At 41.0% G+C, this 19,040-nt stretch overlaps 1 protein-coding gene across 1 annotated transcript in view; it reads left to right on the top strand.

Moving 5' to 3' along the window:
- Nucleotides 1-19,040, top strand: part of LOC144530742 (protein shisa-8) — a 131,878-nt gene that overhangs the window by 53,636 nt on the left and 59,202 nt on the right. The gene's annotated exons all lie outside the window — the stretch shown is intronic.

The following is a 19,040-nucleotide window of genomic DNA, read 5'->3' as shown; positions in this document are numbered from 1 at the left end:
TTTTTTCTTCTTGGCATCACTGCCAACAAGTAATCTACGTCAGAGCTGATATTCAATGAATTGATAGACATTTAGAATGTCGTTGAGAGGCATCAGGTGAAATGTCACATATTATTAATGAAGTAGAAGTAGATTAGGCAGGAAGCGGGGAAATCACATGGTGACTGAAAAAGATGTACTGCAATTTCTGGTTTGGCTTAGTTACACTTAATCCTGCCTCTTATTTATTCAGAGGGGAAATTATTAAACATCCTGAAATTAAATATAGAACAGCATGCAAACATTTATATTGTATCATTAGATGGTCAGTCTCTTGTCGAACATTACCACCATGACAAAGTAAAGGCATTTTGTCATTGCAAAGCATTGCCATCCCACAATGCAAACTGAAAAGGCTTTTTAGGTTACATGTCACCCCCTCCCCGACTTTTGCTTGCCGACTTTTCTTTTTCCATTTCCTCGTCTTTTTTTTTTACATCTCTGGCAGTGGAAGATGCTTTAAAAAAAAAAAAAAAAAAAAAAAGCAAGCTTCAAAAAGCACTTGGTGACTGGTGACAGCCCTCCAACACTTCTGAGAGCTCCCTGGGAAACGCAAAGCAGCCGCAGATTTGTAGTTTTCCACCACACTTTACTGCGTATTGTGCTTCTGAATGTAGTACACCACAACAGTAGACCCCCAGTCTGATCTCTCTGTCATCTCTCTCTCCTTTTTCTCACCTGTGTGTGTGTGTGTGTGTGTGTGTGTGTGTGTGTGTGTGCTTGTGCATGTGTGTGTCCCATACATTAACCAGACTGTGGCGCCCCGCCCTAGACTAATTTGTCCCGCCACAGTTTCATTATGAACCGAAAATATTTTTTACTGTGTGTGTGCCCTATGTATCCTGCAGATGCTACTTGTCCTGACAGAGTAAGTTTACATGCACACTAATATTCCACTATTATTCCGAAAATGACAATATTACAAATTTGATACCGGTCATGTAAACAGCATAATCCATTTGGATATTCCAAAGAAGGCTTTTTTCCGAATATTGCATTTTCTGATTAAGAAATGTGGTATATGCCGGTAGCTTGCGACTGCTTTGGTTGTTGTACACAAACCAATGAGCCAATGGTTTGCAAGGCTGGGGTAGAGATGAATGCCCAAAAGAAAAATCAGCTCTGAAATTGCTTAAAGAGATTGGAATTCTTTTTTTCCGGCCTCAAGGATAAACACAACGTGTTTTGGTGATGTTTTCGTTCATTTGCTTACAAAAAACTCCACAGGGTATCTTTTTAATTTGGACCACATGAATGCATGCTTGTATATGCGTGCTTGTTCCTTTGTTAAAAACTTGTTTAGTCTTTTTTTTTTTTTTTCTTTTTTTTTTTTATCATTAATTTTGTAGGGATTCACACATCATGCTGTATATCATCAAATATTTGGTGGTCATTTTGTATAGTATGTTTCTTAACTGGTCATTATTGAAAATAATATAATATGCCTTTTTTACCCTAACATTTTCGCTGGTGTGTGCAACAGCACCTGCAAACATTATAAACTTACAGTAGATATTGTATTATTAATGTGAGAGTGACAGCAGACAAGCGGCAAACCTGTACGGTGGACAATTGTGTGAGTTTGTATGTGTGTACCTTCATCGGTATGTGTACAGGCATTCATTTAAACTTGCGCATAACCATCCCCTTAGTCTGTGTGCCTCCATCCAGCTCTACCTTCCTCTTTCCTCTAAGTGATGATTGTCCCACCAGCTTAGCTCATGCTAATCTCTGCAGCCATTAAGTGGATTTATGGCCCTGCCTTTCTGTGAGAGCTATAGAAACCTTTCTTAAACTCCAAATCAATGCTCTTTCTCCCTACATACTGTATGTCTGCCCGACCTGTTTTTATGAGGGAGGGGTTACTCGGTTTGTTTATGCCAGCAACGTGTCACACACGTAGAGTTTAAATTCTTTAACTAATAAAATGTTAAAAACCATCTGTGTGATGGTGTGACAGACTGTAAAACACACAAACCAGCTCCAAAACAGAGGCCGTGCACTGGAAACAAACACGATTGTATTTTTATATTCTATTCTACATTTGGGCCATTTTGCATGTTTTGGATTGGTTGAATAAGATAAACAGCAGCTTTCACACAATTTCCAAAAGTCTACAATGTTTTCAGCTTTAAAGTAGGAAGTAATGTGTGGTGTAGTCTTAATTCACATACATTATATTAACAAAATCTAATATTATATAATATAATATAATATTAATATAATAATAACTGGTGATCGCGTGTTTACTTCCCCCGCCAGGAACCAAGACACCGCTTGATTACATTACACTCGAGCGGTTGCACGGTTACATTCGGTCTCGACATACTATTTATACACTCATACTGACTGACACTAGACTCACGCACTGGCCACGGTTACATTCGGTAGCCTGGTGCGCGGTCTCCTCGTGACAGTCTAACTACCATGTAGCAACATTCACTTTACATTTAAGCAACATTTAACTTAACATAACTACCAAGATAACATTACTTGTATTTGTATGTGATATAATACTTTCCCCTTTGGTAATGTACCCTATGAATTCCCATGAACACAATTCTAAAATGCACGAGACATAAAGGCTTCTGGGATCGGTTGATAACTCAAACTTGCCGAGAACCTAGACACCCGTTTGATTACATAGACTCATGCATTAGGCACGGCTATGGTCTCGTTCAGTAGCCTGGTGCGCGGTCTCCTGGTGACAGCCTACCTACTGTAGCAACATTCACTTCTCTAACATTTAACTTATGTGTGCATTAGTCTCGCTTTGCCACACCCTCCTCCAAAGCGCGCTGGAGGAGAGTCTGGCTACTCCACATAGCATTCGGGGATGGGAGGAAAATGTGCTCTGGTTTATTGGCATTTCTTTAAACCAATCAGAATTGTCTTGGGCGGTGCTACGCACCGGAGAAAAGCCATAAAGATAGAGTAAAGGGGGTGGTGAGAAGAAGTGTGTGTGTGTGTGTGTGTGTGTGTGTGTGTGTGTGTGTGTGTGTGTGTGTGTGTGTGTGTGTGTGTGTGTGTGTGTGTGTCTGTGTGTGTCTGTGTGTAAGTGAATCAGAGGGCAGTTTGTCATGTTGCTGCTCCACAGCCCTGATCCAAGCTGACAGGTGAAGCTAAGCGCAGCTAAACAGCACATGTGAGAGAGAGAGAGAGAGAGAGAGAGAGAGAGAGAGAGAGAGAGAGAGAGAGAGAGTCAGGAGGCAGCAGAGATAAGGAGGAACAACAACAAAAAAAATAGAGAATGGGAGAGTGTGGGAGATGAAGAAAGAGGTACGGACATAAAATAAGTGTCAAGGGATAAGGAGATAGTCGTCGGAGTTAGAGAGCCATTAAAAAGAGAAACAGGCAGACTACAGAGGAAAACAAGCTGAGGCAGGAAGTGAGAGAGAGTGAATGTGAGCAATGTAGAACGCTTGGGAAATGGAGAAATTTAGATCAACCGTTGGGTGAAAGAGATTGGTTAATTGGCATTTTATCAAAAGAGTAGACCGAACAAGTACATTTTTTTCATAACATTCCATTAATCCCTCCCTCCCTCCCTCCCTTTTTTCACGTCTCTCTTCTTTCCTCTCCACTTTCCCCTGGAATGGCTGTTTTGTCAGTACGTGCCATCGTGGACATGGGAATTGATTGAATCTTTTATCAGCGATTTTATAATGAGAAACCTATCATTTGGAGACATTATAGTCAAAATGAATCATGGTTATTGTCTGCTGAAGGCATTTATTTAAGTGATTGGGGGGAAAAGACAGAAAAAGCAGGAAGCGGAAAAGATACGGAGAAAAGTGTTGGAAATAACCGAAGAACACCATCTAATGGAGGCTATACAAAATGTTTAGCAAGCACCTATTCAAAATGCAACTTTGTCACATTTGTGAAACCAGGACAAGTCAGGTAATGTGATCCTATAGAACTATTTCCTGGAAAGTTTGTTAAATTGTTGAAAAAATGATATCAGAAACTTTCAGAATAAGGGAGGAAACAAGACAAAGGACACCTATATAAAGAGAAAAAGAATAGGTTAGAGGATGAATGCCGACAGAGTTCAAAAGTGAAAGTGGCACAATTGAAATGGATCACTTAAACACTTCTGAGGAACAATTGATGTCAATATTTGATGATGATGCAGAAGAAGACAGAGGTTGAGAGAACAAAAAGAAGGGAGGTAGGGAGACAGATTGAAAGAGAAAAAGAAAGAGAGAAAGATGTGTGTGGATTGAATTAGAAGTAGTCAAGTCAGACAGGTTGATAGATTGGAGTCATTCCTGTGACCCACCCTGCAGGTACACACCCACTCATGTAAAGGGAAAAGCCAAGATCAGACTTATTGTACGTGTTTGTGAGTGTGTTTAATTTCATGACAAATGAGGAACAAGAATTGGCTGTGAAACTTGCTTATCCATTAGAATATTATACCGCATTGTCAGAGTGTCCTTGCACTCTCTGTACCGTATAGGTAGGTGTGTGTGTGTGTGTGTGTGTGTGTGTGTGTGAGAGAGAGAGTGAGAGACGGACTACATATTGTGCGTAGCTTTGATGTCTGCGCATGAGGCTTAACTTTGAGCTGAATGCAGTGTGAAGGGAATATCTGTGCACAAGCGAATGTGTGTTATATGAGCTAAACACAGGTTGACTCCTGGCTCCCACTTCTATTGCGCTGCATTGCAAAGCTTTGTATTGTGTTGCTTTCTGTTACATTACATTGCATCAAATGTATTGTACTGCGTCAAACAGATAAGCACTGACGTGTTTTTTTTGGTTTTTTAACTGTGTGAACAATACTGATATAGTGATCAGACAAGGGGTATTAAGTCTTTGGAGGGTAATGAGAGAGAATAGCTGACACATATACAGTAGGTGGTATAACCAATAATATGTAGTAGAGTGGCGACAGTAATTACTGTAAGACTGATGTTAAACATCTGGTGTTAAGTGCATGTTTTCTGGGGTATACACTGTCAGAAATAATGTGCAATATGTTTACCTTTAAGGGTCCAACAGCTTGTCACTGGGGCAGTACCCTCAAAGATACACCGATTGTACCCCTTAACAAGGTGACATATTTGTGCTCTTACAGTTTGTACCCTATGGGATTAGTATCTGGTCCAAAAACATTTAAATAAATAATATTACACACACTGGCTGGAATTCTACCCTGCCAGACATTGTCCTACCCAGGATGTATAGAGATCACTGAAAAATGTCTCAGTGGCTGTTTAACAGGAATCATCTTTTGGAAATACGCTTCTTCACTTTCTTGCCGAGAGTTGGATTAGAAGATTAATACCACTCTCATAACTGTCCGCTAAATATGAAGCTACAGCCAGCAGTAGGTTAGCTTAGCCTAGCATAAAGACTGGAAACAAACAACAAAATTCACCAAGCAGCAACTCTAAAGCTTACTGGTTATCACGTTGGACTACTTTTTGGCCGGGCGCTGTAACTTCCTGGAACCTTCACTGGTTGCCTGGCAACCTTAGGGTGACTGGTAGTTGAATGCCTCTGTCTACAGTCTTTATGCTAAGCTAAGCCAACTGGCTGCTGGCTCTAGCTTTATTGATTAGTTTGAAAATAGAGTGGTTTATCTTCATATTGATTTGTTACAATATACATCAATTTTTAAAGCTATGGTGCCTCGTTTCTGCAGCCCCCATGAGGAATTTTAAGAAATGACAACAACAATGTCGGCGCATCCACATGATGCAAGCCTTCGGCAATCGCGTACCACCCCCACCCCTCCTCCACGCAGATGCGAGTAGTTTAACCTGTCAAATGAAGGAGGACACAGAGGTTTAAAAAAAATCAATGGACTCTTTGGAAGGGGTAATTATCTTGGAACTTTTATGTCCTCTTTGTCTCCAAAGCTGAATGCTGCTGTTGTCCTTTCTCAACGGTGACGTAAAACGCATTACTCGATCTGCTGCGTGCGAATGTCGCTGGACTACGCCATATTGTAAACATAGCCTTACTGAGTTATACAGAGAGTGTTTTGTGGAGCTGATAGGCTTAATTAGCTTTGTATTAACTCATTTGGCAATGGCTTGAATGTAACGGATGTTCATTACTATAAATTAGTTGCACTGTTGCTTTAAAGTGAAAAGTTTGAATAAAAACAAAAACATTAATGGTTATTGAATCTTAAATCTGACATGATGTGATACTAATATGATGTGAAATGGGAATCTATAGATGTGTGTCTCATTCATCAGGCAGTCCTGAGTGTCTACTCATGTCCATTGATAGTGCACATTGCTGGCTGGACAGCTGCATCCCCTTAGCCACAAATAGCAGCACCCGTCAGGAAGACGCAGAGCTGCCACAACCCGCTGCTCATGTAAACTGCATTCAAAATGAGAGGAGATCCATCCTGATGTGTTTGAGTCTGTGTGTGTCTCACCTCCCGGAACCGAGCACACAGCTCCCCTGGGCGAATGACCATTGTACTGGACACGCCAGCGCCATGTGTCCAGGCCTGCGGTCGTAATCCAAGGTCACTTAACTCTGCAGTTCACACACTGCTTACAACATTTACTAGAGCCTGTCATAGTGCACTGACGATAGAGTGCTGTGGTATTGCTAATTCATCAATGCTGCCCTGACGTGACATATTTACAGTACATGGCATGTACAGGTTGTGTGCCCAAGTGGGTGGATCCATAAAGGCATAAAAGGGATGGATGATTAGGATCTTGACCCCACTGGCTGAATCAAATTTGATGAATGAGCTGTTATATTCATCCCTACAATAAAGTTAATTCCAGTTACAGTCTACCACCATGAATTATGGAAACGTTTTTCCAACAAACAAAATAAAGGAAGCTTGAGCACATGCATGCAAGTCTAAATATAAATTATGAAAGAAACATAAAATAAAGCAAAAAGTCAAATAATGGTAGTTGCATAAAATCTACGTATTCTAGTCTATTTAATGGATATATATAATGACCTCCCCTACAGGCTTTCCTAATGAGTGGTTTAAGCTGTTTAGACAGTGATAGATATCTGATTAAACAGATCAATATCATTCTGTCGATCTCACTGTAATGATGGATGAGTACCGAGTACCTGTATGTCATCAATAATGTCAAAGGCTTTACAGAATGATAGATATTTTGCTGACAAATGTGTGTCTGAGTGTAGGTGTATTCATGCGTGGGTTATGTGTGCGTCACACCGATGAATGTTTGAGAACAAATCCCTTGAGGAGAGTGAATCTTTGTGTGCGTGTGTGTGTGTGTTTTATTGTTTCTAAAATAAAAACGGTCCAAAAATAATGAGAGCAGGCTGTGACTCAGAGGTTGACATATGGTATTTTCTGTGACATCATCTTTAGCAACACTACAGCCTCAGCGCTGAGATCCTGCCAGCAACTGGTTCAGCATGCTGGCTTTGAATTCGATCATTTTATTTTTATTTCACTGTTCAATCCAGGCACACTGGTGTAGAAATCAATGTAGCAAAATTAATCAAACTCACCTTATTGTCTTTATTGGAGTGGAGATGAGAGGAGCACCAATGACTGACAACATACAGTGACGTTAATTTAGGCTTTTTTCAGAGCTTTTGTCTAGAAAGTTTTGAGTCCATGGGGACGTATGATATTGATCGATTTTGATTGATCGAGTTTTACTCTTACAAAAAGTCACATTTTAGTCTTGTTTTCAGCAGTACATTTTTATCATGCATTTGTCACTTCTGACCATTCTGCTCACCTAGCTTTAGCACAGCACTTAGTGAGCACTGCATGACAATGTGATCATTCAGAAGCTGGATATTCCTTTTCACTAAAATACTGTTTAGTTTACAGTCTGGAATTAGCCTGAGAGCTGAAATGTTGGAAAACATTAACGTAATATTTCTTTAGTGATCATCCAGAAGAAGGTTTAGATGGCTGACTGCTGACATTCATACTGCACTCATTTCTGATAGCAACACAAAAGATAGCACACTGAAAGTTACATTGACGTTACATCCACAGCACTTGACAATGTTGCACTAATGTTAGGGTTGGGTGATATGTTGGTTACACTTTACTTGAAGGTATCTACATAAGAGTGACATGACACTGACATGAACGTGTCATAAACATTATAAACAAGTCATAAACGTTTATGACATAACGCTTCTCGTCATAAAGTGTCATTCGGTTTTTGTCATGGCAAGTTAGGGTTAGGGTTAGAGTTAGAGTTAGGGTTAGGGTTCATGTGTCATGACAGTGTCATGTGTTCATGACAGTGTCATTTCACTCTTATGTAGATACCTTCAAGTAAAGTGTTACCGATATGTTAAAGATTTTCAACAGTCAGCCCATCAACCGGTGATTTAAAATAAACTTACAAAATTTCAAGAAAGGAAATAGTCTTAGCTATTTTACTTTTTACACAGAAAAAGACAACCGTGCACCTTTTCAATTCAAGTTTCTCTGACACACTAGGCAGACTGAAAAAAACTAGTGGCGAGGAAGGCCGACTGTTGCATCGCCTCACGTTGCTTTTGTCTTGGCCAAAAAGTTGCGCTTGAACACATTGCAAAGGCTACAGTCAATGTATATTCTGCGTCTGCATGAGAGGAAATAACTCTTAATGCCAGTAGGCGGTTGTAATCTATTCGTCATTGAAAAAGGGAAACCGGATAAACAAAGTGTTGCTATGGTACAAACAACAAAACAGGGTTTGCCCGAATCAGCCAGTAGCAGCGCACAGTAGTGGTGTAAGGGATCACAAAACTCATGGTTCAGATCGGATCACGGTTTTGAGTCACGGATCGGATATATTTTCGCATCAGCACAAAAAAGGGGTAATTTAAATGATTTATTAAAAATTTAATAACGTTAACTTTCAACAATAATTCATTTTTTTACCAATAAATTGCGGTTAAACGACAAAAACAGATGAGAAAGGGGTATTTTACAATAACTTTGAATGCACCACGAGGTTGACAACAGTCGTGACCAAGTGCTAGTTTGTGTCTTTTAGCTCATAGCTTCAGTGGCAGACTGTTTTACGTCCCGGTGTTGGAATCCTCTACAGTGAAATACAGACACACTACACCGTTTACAGTTTAGCTGTCAGCAATTTAAACTGTGTTTAATCCAGCTACTAGCTAACGGTAGGCTAACGTTACCCAATGCCAAGTGTAACGTTGGTGTTTACTAGCGTGACAAGCAGTGATGCTTCTGTTACCTGTAACGTCGGTTTCGGAGCATCAGAGAGCAGCGCAGACATTTAAGTGGCACCAAAATGAGGCACCAAAATCTGCGTTGCTATTCTGTCCGGTAGATACCGCTCGTTAATGCACCGGTGCCATATAAGCACCAGATTTTAACATGCGCTGTTCACGCGAAGAGAAAAGTTTGAAAACAGCGACAGTAAAAATTTATTTCACACACGCTATTATTATTGTTAAACTTTGCAATTGATCCGCGGTTCACATGCATTCCGAACCGTGAGTGTTGATCCATACGGACCACGGATCAACTATGGTCCGTTACACTACTAGTGCACAGCCCATGGTTCCTCTGCCTCACTCTCTGCCGGAACAACAGCGGACGCCGGAAGATGGCTAGCTAGTCCATCCTTTCTCTCGGCAAAGATGAAAAATGAGAAGAGCCTTCTGTGTGCGTGCCATGGATGCATAATAAGAATGGTGTGTGCCCTGACTGCCTCTTGACTTTAGTTGTTTGCTTGCTTTCCTTACTTCCGTTTTTCTTATCGTGAAAAAACATCATGTTTCATCATAGTTTATATTGACCGGTCCACTGGGATTGTAGGTTGTACCACTACATAGTATGTGCCATACTGATCTGTTCCAAACGGAACAAGGATATCTGAATAATCTGACAAACGATAACAGCAAGCCAGTCAATATGTTATTTTTTCGGATACAATATTGAAACGATTATTTATCCTAAATGCTGTCTCTGGCCATTATACATTTTTTAGGTGGTAATAGGTATATCTGTATTGTAAATATAAAGGCATAATTATTTTCCAAAAGGTATACAATGTTTTGGAATAAAACTCTTCCTATGTGAGGTTATACATGCGTAAACACACATTCATGTAAGTGGATGAGAGACTATGCATAAACACAAACAGGCCCTGGCATGGCAGGCACTCAGCCATGCCAAAGGACATTATTTGGCAGCTGTCAGCTCTAATAGGAGTATAGCAGGGTGGGACACAGATCCAGGCTCTGTACCAAGCCTACAAGGGTGCACTATCTGGCAGCTACAGAGTATCTGCGTGTCTTGCTGTGTGCATGCGTGCACGCACGTAAGTACGAGGATGTTTGTGTGTCAGAGGGACTGGTGTATCAGACCCCCTTTGAGATATTGCATGCTACCACTTGTGCCACTACAGTGTCCATTTAGCCTACTATAATCTGTGTGCTGGAATCTAGCCGTGTGTGTGTGTGTGTGTGTGTGTGTGTGTGTGTGTGTGTGTGTGTGTGTGTGTGTGTGTGTGTGTGTGTGTGTGTTTGTGCTGAATCACTGATGAAGAGAGACTCCAAGTGTTGGCTCTGTCACTTCATAACACCATAAGACAAAGAAAAGGAGGGAGAGATGAAGAGACAGATAAACTACACACACACACACACACACACACACACACACACACACACACACACACACACACACACACACTATTCATGCTAATATCTCTTTCTGCCTTCTCCTCTAACTTACAAAAGCTTCATTTGGCATTCTAGTTCAAACCGCCCATTTAGACGCAACAGTTTTGGAACAATAACTATGAACTTCTACTTAATTTACATAGCAATCAGACTCTTCAAAAAGGCTGCAGAACTGCTCATTGCAACCAACATGAAGGAGAATGGAAACCTACTTAATCGTATTATTGCTAAAGTATATAAACAAAACACTCAAGCACAATATGTAATGTTCAACAAGTAGGTGGGAAATCTGGTCATAATAAAGGTTTTTTTTGTTGTTCTTTTGTGTTTCGGGGTCTCACATTTCTAATTATTAGTGAAATATGAGAGACTGGTAGGAGAGAAAACAGCCCCCGCATGGTCATAAACTCGCATACATCCTCCTAGCTTGCTCATTAGGTCATTTTAAAATTCCCTTTCCCTGCCTCAGAGGATGTTTTGTATATTGAACCACCACAGACACACATATACATATGCAATTTCCTCCCACTGTAACCTCTCTAAATTACCAACCATAAGAATTAAAGGGTGAGTCACTCCTATGTGGCATCAAGTAACTCCTAAGTACAACCGTAGGCTGTGTGTGTGTGTGTGTGTGTGTGTGTGTGTGTGTGTGTGCGTGCGTGCGTGTGTGCGTGCGTGCGTGCGTGTCTAAAGCTTCTGTTTGGTGTGCCTGTGCGAGTGTGTGAGCATGATCTGTGTCTTTGTGTAGGTTGGTCGGGTGGCAAAACTGTAGGTGGCGAACAGCAACACAAACAATTACACACCATCCCTGTTTGAGCAGCAGGGTTGCATCTCCATGCTCAGTTCCATGCTAGGTTACAGGGCCCTGGAATCGTCTGTGGGGGGCCTTGTAATATAAACTAACCTGCTGTGACAGTGAAGAGTGATTCAGCTACAAAATGCTGTGTTATAGACCCAGGGGAGTAAATGTGTGAGCGTGCGCCAGTGTGTGTTTGTGTGCAGAACAATACTGAATGTCTTATTACATGACCATGGGGTGTTTTTCTCACTTTATTTTTTAGCACGAAACACACTTTGACAATTGAAAGCAATAGTGCACATTTAGTTATACAACCAGGACCGGGCCACTGCAAGGTTGTGATACAATAACAAAAACAAACTGTATGGGGTCAAGTGATTTAGTTTCAGTGTTTGACCGCATTGATTTGCAATTTGACCATGAAATAAATAGCTCCCTTCTCCTCGGGTGTTGCGTAGCATAGCAAAAACAGGCAGTTTTAGCAGCTAAATCTTTCTCCTCTGCTTTAGCCGTGGTAAAGTTAGAGGATGGAACTTCATAAAGACAGTATTGAGTTATCACAGTGTAATCAAGTGCAATGTGTCTGTTATCAGTTTAAACAGCCCCCTGGCTGCTGGTTTTTTGATCTTAATATGTATTTCAAATCAAATTTTGGGGGATACCAGGATCTTGTATTGTTTTGTGTTTTCTTACTCTGCAATATTTAGCAAGTCTCAAGCGGGACAAAGCTGAGCATGTGGTGCTTTAAAGGGGCGCTATGCAGTTTTGGCAATCGCCTTTTGCTCGCAGGTTTCTCAATAGAGCTCCCCCTACAGCTTTGGAATAGATATTCGGCAACACCGTTGTAAAAACTTGTTGACAACTCTCCCCCCTCCCATCTTCTCCCTCTGGTCATGTGCATTTGTTTTCATAGAAGCCAGCGAACGCATGGAGCCATGTCCACTGAGGTAGACAGCTAGTAAGCTAGCTAGTAAGTCCGTAACAGACAGCGATCATAATAAAAACCTTTACAGACAATAGCAAACATCCTGTGGTCACAATAACAAGAACTACAAAGTTTTGTTACGGAACGGCACTGGAGGTTGGACCCAAAAGCAGACGAACACAAAAAATAAGATTAAGTGATTTAATGCGTGAATATATATACAATAATTGTGCTGGTGGCAAAGGGGGGGGTTGTGTCGAGGGGATCCAGTGGTGAGTGGTGGGTGCAGTGCGCTCTCCAGCTTGCCCAGTGAATTGGTGACGATGACCATGTGGTATGGCCTCTTCCAGAGTCCAACAAACAATTGAGGCTTGAATCCAATTCTTACAATGAGAGAGGAGCAGGCGGGAGGAGCAAGCAAGCAGGTAGGCAGGCAGGATACACAGGAAGCATGAGCACAATCAAGCAAGGCAGGCTGCAACAAGAGAGAACAGATAAACACAGGGAGCCAGGAGTGCAACTATACCACGCTAGTAGGATGATTAGGGAATGAGCTTCACCTGGCGCCACCTGCCAACTAAGCTGCGCCCACAGCTCACAATCATCAGCACAGGAGGAGTGTGGAGGAGCCTCAGTTCTCGCCATTCTAAAACGCAGCTCCGATGTTTACTCGTGTCTGACTCCTCGCTCGGTCAGTCTGCCCTTTCCTCTTTCTCTGTTCCTCCGACAATGCTTTCCTAGCTTTCTGCTACTTTTTTGCCTGCTTAGCCATGACGATTGTGTGAAAAACTCCATTGCTACCTTATTCTTATAGCTGGCCGGTTCCTGTATGTGTGCAGTGCTGTGAAGCAATTTGTTACATCGTGAGACTGACCTATTCCTGACGCTGAGGTCGGCGGCTTGCTGGCCGAAAGTTGCAAGGGTGGTTTTTCCGCTCACAGGCGCTAGGGGGGAGCGAGACGACTATAATTCAAGCCGAAAAAATGTCATATAACCATTCCAATGACTCCGAAGCTGTTCAGTTAAGGTAAATTAAGCTAAAAAAAAACTGCATAGTTCCCCTTTAAGTCTGTCAGACTGCATCAAGATGTTTCTGTGGAGTTTTTCCAGAAGTTTCACCAAACCACACAGGATTGAAACCCTTGTTGGTGGATATTTTACATCCTTCGGCTGAATCATTTTTGTTGATGAGTTTTGAAAAATACAGTCTCAGTGTACTTCAGCTTTTACTCATTATTCAGTTCATATCCTGTCTTGCATTACAAATACCTTTTTGTAACTGAATAGGAAATACGGCTCACTGGGCCTAGTGTGGATGCAAACCACATGACATTGATTAACAATATTCAATCTAGAAAACAACACTCCATAAAATGTAATAATAGGGAGTTGAAGAACGTACGTCAGAAGTATGAAGAAAGTTGACACAACTTTAACAAAATAGCCTTTGTCTTTGAACTGTACAAAAATGAGTTAATAAAGTCAGTAAGTAGCACTGGAATTTAAAAGAGTACAATATGGGCAGAACGGGAGCAGTTAACATTGCTTTAAAAGTCACAATGAAATTAAACATGACTAACTGAATCATACAAAGATCACAGTACTGCAGTTTGTTGTTGCAGTGTTAAACTACATGCTGGGCTGTCCCAGCATGCACTGCGCAAGAGGTAGGGTCCACCCTGGACTGGTGCTGCTCAGAAGAGAGCTGCTGTTCTACTTAATTTAGGTGATTTGGGCACAATGACATACAACAGACAGATAAACATACAAACAGATACAAAATACACACATGATTAAGTAAAATTAAATGTAAATAATAATGAAAATAACATAATATCCATAATATATGTCAGGCTCAGGCCCCTAACATACCCCTTGTGCTATACATTATGGCAGCAGAATCCCTTCAATCATAAAGTTGTGATATTCACAAGAGACAGATTTAAAAAGAAAACAATTGGTAAAAGCAAAAGCAACAGAGGCTAAGATATCCTGACTTTTAGTTTATGGTATTGATCAACTCTAAAAACCTGGAGCCTACATTCCCCATAATGCAACCAATAGCATATTTTCACTAGACGCACCCTGTCTGGTAAATGCCCACGTCTTTCAAACTCCATGTCCCCAGTATGTGGCGCATGTTTTCTGTTACACATTTTTTGTTTCCAAGCTCTGACATCTCTGTCATCCTGATGACATCATCAGGGTTGTTTTCAAACGCTTGACAAAGCTCCTCTGGAGCCACAGAGAACATTTTTCAACTGTTCAAATCATATGACGAGTAAAGTTACCATTATGTTCCAAGTGTCCACAAATATCAGTAACATCAGCTCAGTAACATCAGCTCATCTTAAACAAACCCAATTCCAGTGGGTTTGAAACTACCTGACACTTCACACATTTTAAAAAGGAGATTGGTTTAACCTATCAACATTTTATAACACGCCCAGCTTTTAGAAAAAAGACGGCATTTGAATATAAGTTCCTCCAGAATTAAGAAAGCATGTGGTATGTACTGTATTTTCATGTGTGAGCCTGCAGCATACTGCATCTTGAATTTTCTTTCAAATCTGTGCTAGAAGTGTGTGTTCTTTGAAGTGCTGCATGTCAACACTTAGAGCTTCCACCCTTATCATTAAAGAGTCAGATATCCCTCGGCATATAGACTGATCTGGGGTTTACACAGCTACAACTTAAGCGTTGCACATTTGCAGAACGTGTGTGTGTGTGTGTGTGTGTGTGTGTGTGTGTGTGTGTGTGTGTGTGTGTGTGCGCGTGCAATGATAGGGAGCTCGGATGTCCTCATATCACTCTGTATAATTTCAAGAGTGCTAATATTGCAAGTTAGAATAGTTTATGTGACAGTTTCCTCAGGGAGGGGAAGAGAAGGGAGAGATGAAGGGCTGAGAATACTAAAGGGAAATAAAGAAAGGAAAACAAAATGGAGAAAATAGAAATTGGGCCAAAGGGTGAATCGGACCAGACACAACGATGTAAGAGTGCTAGAGCGACAGAGTCAGAGGGCTGAGAGGAGAAGAAAGAGAGACGGAGGGTTGAGGAAGCGATACAGGGAGAGATAAAAGGCTCGTAGTGACGAAAATGACGAAGCAGGGTTGGGGTGGAGATAACGGGAGAGGAACGGAGTCAGACGCAGAAAGTTGAGAAGATAAGACAGGCGGGATTAGAATGGGAGAGAAAGAAAGAGAAGATGTTGCCCAGGGAGATAAAGGGTGTAGAGAACAACAAGTACTCAACAATAGCACTCTTAAGCATTCTGGAGGGGACGAAAGCAACAGAGCGAGCGGGGAGACGAGAGAGTGATGGGGGGGTGGGGGTGGAGGTAGGGGTGGGGGGTGGAAGACAAATGAAGTAATGGAATGGAAGTGGACAGATATAAATGAGATGAGAGGAGAGAGAGAAAATGGATTGGCTAGCAAGCAGAAAATGCAAAGGGAAATTGAGATGAATGTGTGGGTACTGTATACTGGATGTATTCCCGTGGCACAGTCGACTGGTATTTATTGTCCTTGCGTGCCCGTCAATGCACTAATTTCCCCGTGGAAGTCATTTAACTTTCATTGTATCTGTCAAACCTCAAATGTTGTGGTTTAAAAAAATTAATTCCATTACTTAGCTCATACATATTTACACACCAGAAGAGATGACTTGTAATCTCAGCAGGAGTGTGATATCAAACAAACTTTTTGCCTGATTTATCCAGGGTAGGTTTTGCTGAGCTGGGTTGTGTTTCACTTTCACACCAGGACGATTAGATTAGATTATATTCGATTAGAGTCAACGTTATTGTCATTTAGCAGGTAGGAGTACAGTTACAGAGCCAATGAAATGCAGTTGACATCCAACCAGAAGTGCAAAAGAAGCACTAAATACCAAAGTGCATGTTGAGTACAGTATTCGATTAAAGTGCCCATATTATGAAAAAAACACTTTTTTCTGGGATTTGGGGTGTTATTTTGTGTCTCTGGTGCTTCCATACACATACAAACTTTGAAAAAAACAAACATCCATGCTGTTTTGAGTGAGATACGGTTTCTGAATGTGTCCTGCTTTCAGTCTCCGGTTGAGCTGTTCACGTAACTAGCCGAGACGAGGGACCTAGGGGGCTAACCGTTAGCATGCTAGCGCTAGCATGCTAGCTCGTTCTCAATGGCAAAACACTGCTAAAACACACACAAATTCACCCTAATCTTCAAAATAAATTGTATAGAATTACTTACATGTCCCTGTTCTGCAGGTATTCCACACAAAGTTGGAAGTGCGCCCTCGTTTAGAAGAAGTCTCCTGGCTAATCCTGCCTTGTACAGGCCGAAGTTGCAGAAACAGCTAGCTAGCTCATGTAATCCTTACCTAGCTACTGGGCATGTGCGACTGACAACAAAAATGTTACAGAAGTTGAGAGGTCTCACTCTGTAGCTAAAACAGAGACCTCACACAGGGTGAAAAGAGGAGCTGCAGCAATGGGCAGTACAACAAAAAATATGGTGTTTTTTGAAAATTAAACCATGTAAACCTATTCTGATACAATCTCAAATCAATCAATCAATCAATACCCTTGCACAGATAAAACAGTGCAGGAGTAAATGTAAATAGGTAAAAAGTGCAGTGCAGTAAATGTAAACAAGCTGCCCAGTTCAACCACAGACGACTGCTGGTCGCTGTGCAGCTCCACTGGAGCAGCTGAGGATAATGGCACCCTATAGCTGTGAGAAGAGTATCAAGGGAGAGGAAAGAAATACCAATATCATTTCAGAGTCTGATTTTTTTCCCTGTCTGATACTTCTAAAGTTGGTGCTGTACTGTGCAGTCACTTTAACAGCATCAGTAAGCATTTCTTTGGTGGCTAGTAGAAATTGAATTGTACGGTATAATTGCCTGCACCGAGGAGAGCATGTTTCGACTCTGTTGATTTGTTAGTTTCTGTCTCAGGTGGATGTTTCAACAACTCATGAATTGATTTCAACTCAAACTTGGTGGACAAGTAGCCCATAAAAACAAAAACAGCTGTTCACGTTTTGGGCCCCCCTAGAAACGCTGTACAGTCATCTACATTTCCCTTAACGCAACTTATCTAGCATCTTTTATCAGAAACTCCCTGCTTGGTATATGCCCACATTTTTTTTAAACCCCACACCTAAGAGACATGTTATGAATTTCTCGTCTCAAGCCCAAGCCAAGATAACCCTGAGGACATCACTGTTTTCACAGGTTGACCAGTACTCCTCATGGTGTAAACTGATTTTCATGTGTAAAATAGGTGGAGTGCCCCTTTAAGTAATTACATGTTAAGCCATGATATATTGGCATTGCTATGATAGATTCGCAGGCATGATTCCAAGTACTAAAAGTCATCATAGCAATGTCAATATGTTATCTACTGTAAATCATGTCCTGGAGTATACCAGTTTCCATTTAGTTTTCATGCTATTCATCTTCATTTGGTAACAAATTACAAACAAAGAAACATGACCTTCAAAATGGCACCTTATAATTAGCGCCTATTGCGAGTCTACTGTGTTGAATTGCATTATATAGTACAGTTGTTCATGTTTTTATGCTTACTGGTCCCATGACCACAGGCAATCATTTCACAGTGGGCTTATACAAAGACAATTGCTCTGCTGCATTTTAGACGGCTGTGTTCAGGGTTTCAACAGTGAGATTAACAGTGAGGAAACATTTATGGGTCTCTTGATAGCAGCTCTCAGGTCACAGCTGATTTGTTGACTATGTCGCTATAATTTCCTTGTCACTGGCTACATGTTGATGTTTAACGTTCCCTTGTTAATGTGAGAAAACACTGGAAAGTAAGTTTGTAAAAAGCAATTAAAAAGGTCAAAGAAGTGAAATTAGAATGCAACTTTTCATATGAGCGAGCAGAGCAGGTGTTGTGTTCTTTACCATGCTAAAAAAAACAGTGGCGCAATAGGAGCAAATTTGGTAGCTAAAACTCTAAAAGGCCAAATAACATCTTTTGGTTTCCACCAGGGTTGTTTACTGTAGCAATTAAACTGCAATCACACCTATGACAATGATGCAGATTTGTATAAGACACACTTTGACAGATTACTTTCTAGATTCGGATTACTTGGCTGAAAGCACCACTTGTCGGTCTTTCACAGAAAAGGCAAGAGAATGTGTCCACTTCAAATACAACCGACAAACTACCTTCTGTCTAATACAAGACACAGTCCATGTGTCCACAGCTGCAGGTTCTGTGTGCTCCGAAACAGTTAAATCTGCATGTTGGAAGGCTGGTTCCTGCCTGTGCTCCAGTTTTGAGGAGGCATCAGTACTTGTTCAAAGGCATCAAACAATAAAAGATGGCAAGAGTGAAAGTTGTTTTATTTATTTTTTATACATGATTGATGATCCCAGTTGGCAAACATCCAGAGACTCGTGCTTTTCATCCTCGATTTCACATTCTTGAATTTAATTCTGAACGTTATCCGTTCGGGTTTGTTTTTCATAGACGTGAGCAATCAGTTTGAAACTTTAGACTAGGAGTCTTTATCCTCAGATAGAGAGATTAACATGAAGGTTATTTGGATACTTTTTAATAATGGATTTTCATATTATGTCCACGTGTTCCTTTTTTCTATCTTTTATCAT

Source organism: Sander vitreus, chromosome 15, assembly GCF_031162955.1.
Source record: "Sander vitreus isolate 19-12246 chromosome 15, sanVit1, whole genome shotgun sequence".
NCBI lineage: Eukaryota > Metazoa > Chordata > Actinopteri > Perciformes > Percidae > Sander > Sander vitreus.
This window is presented reverse-complemented; position numbering and strand designations above follow the sequence as displayed.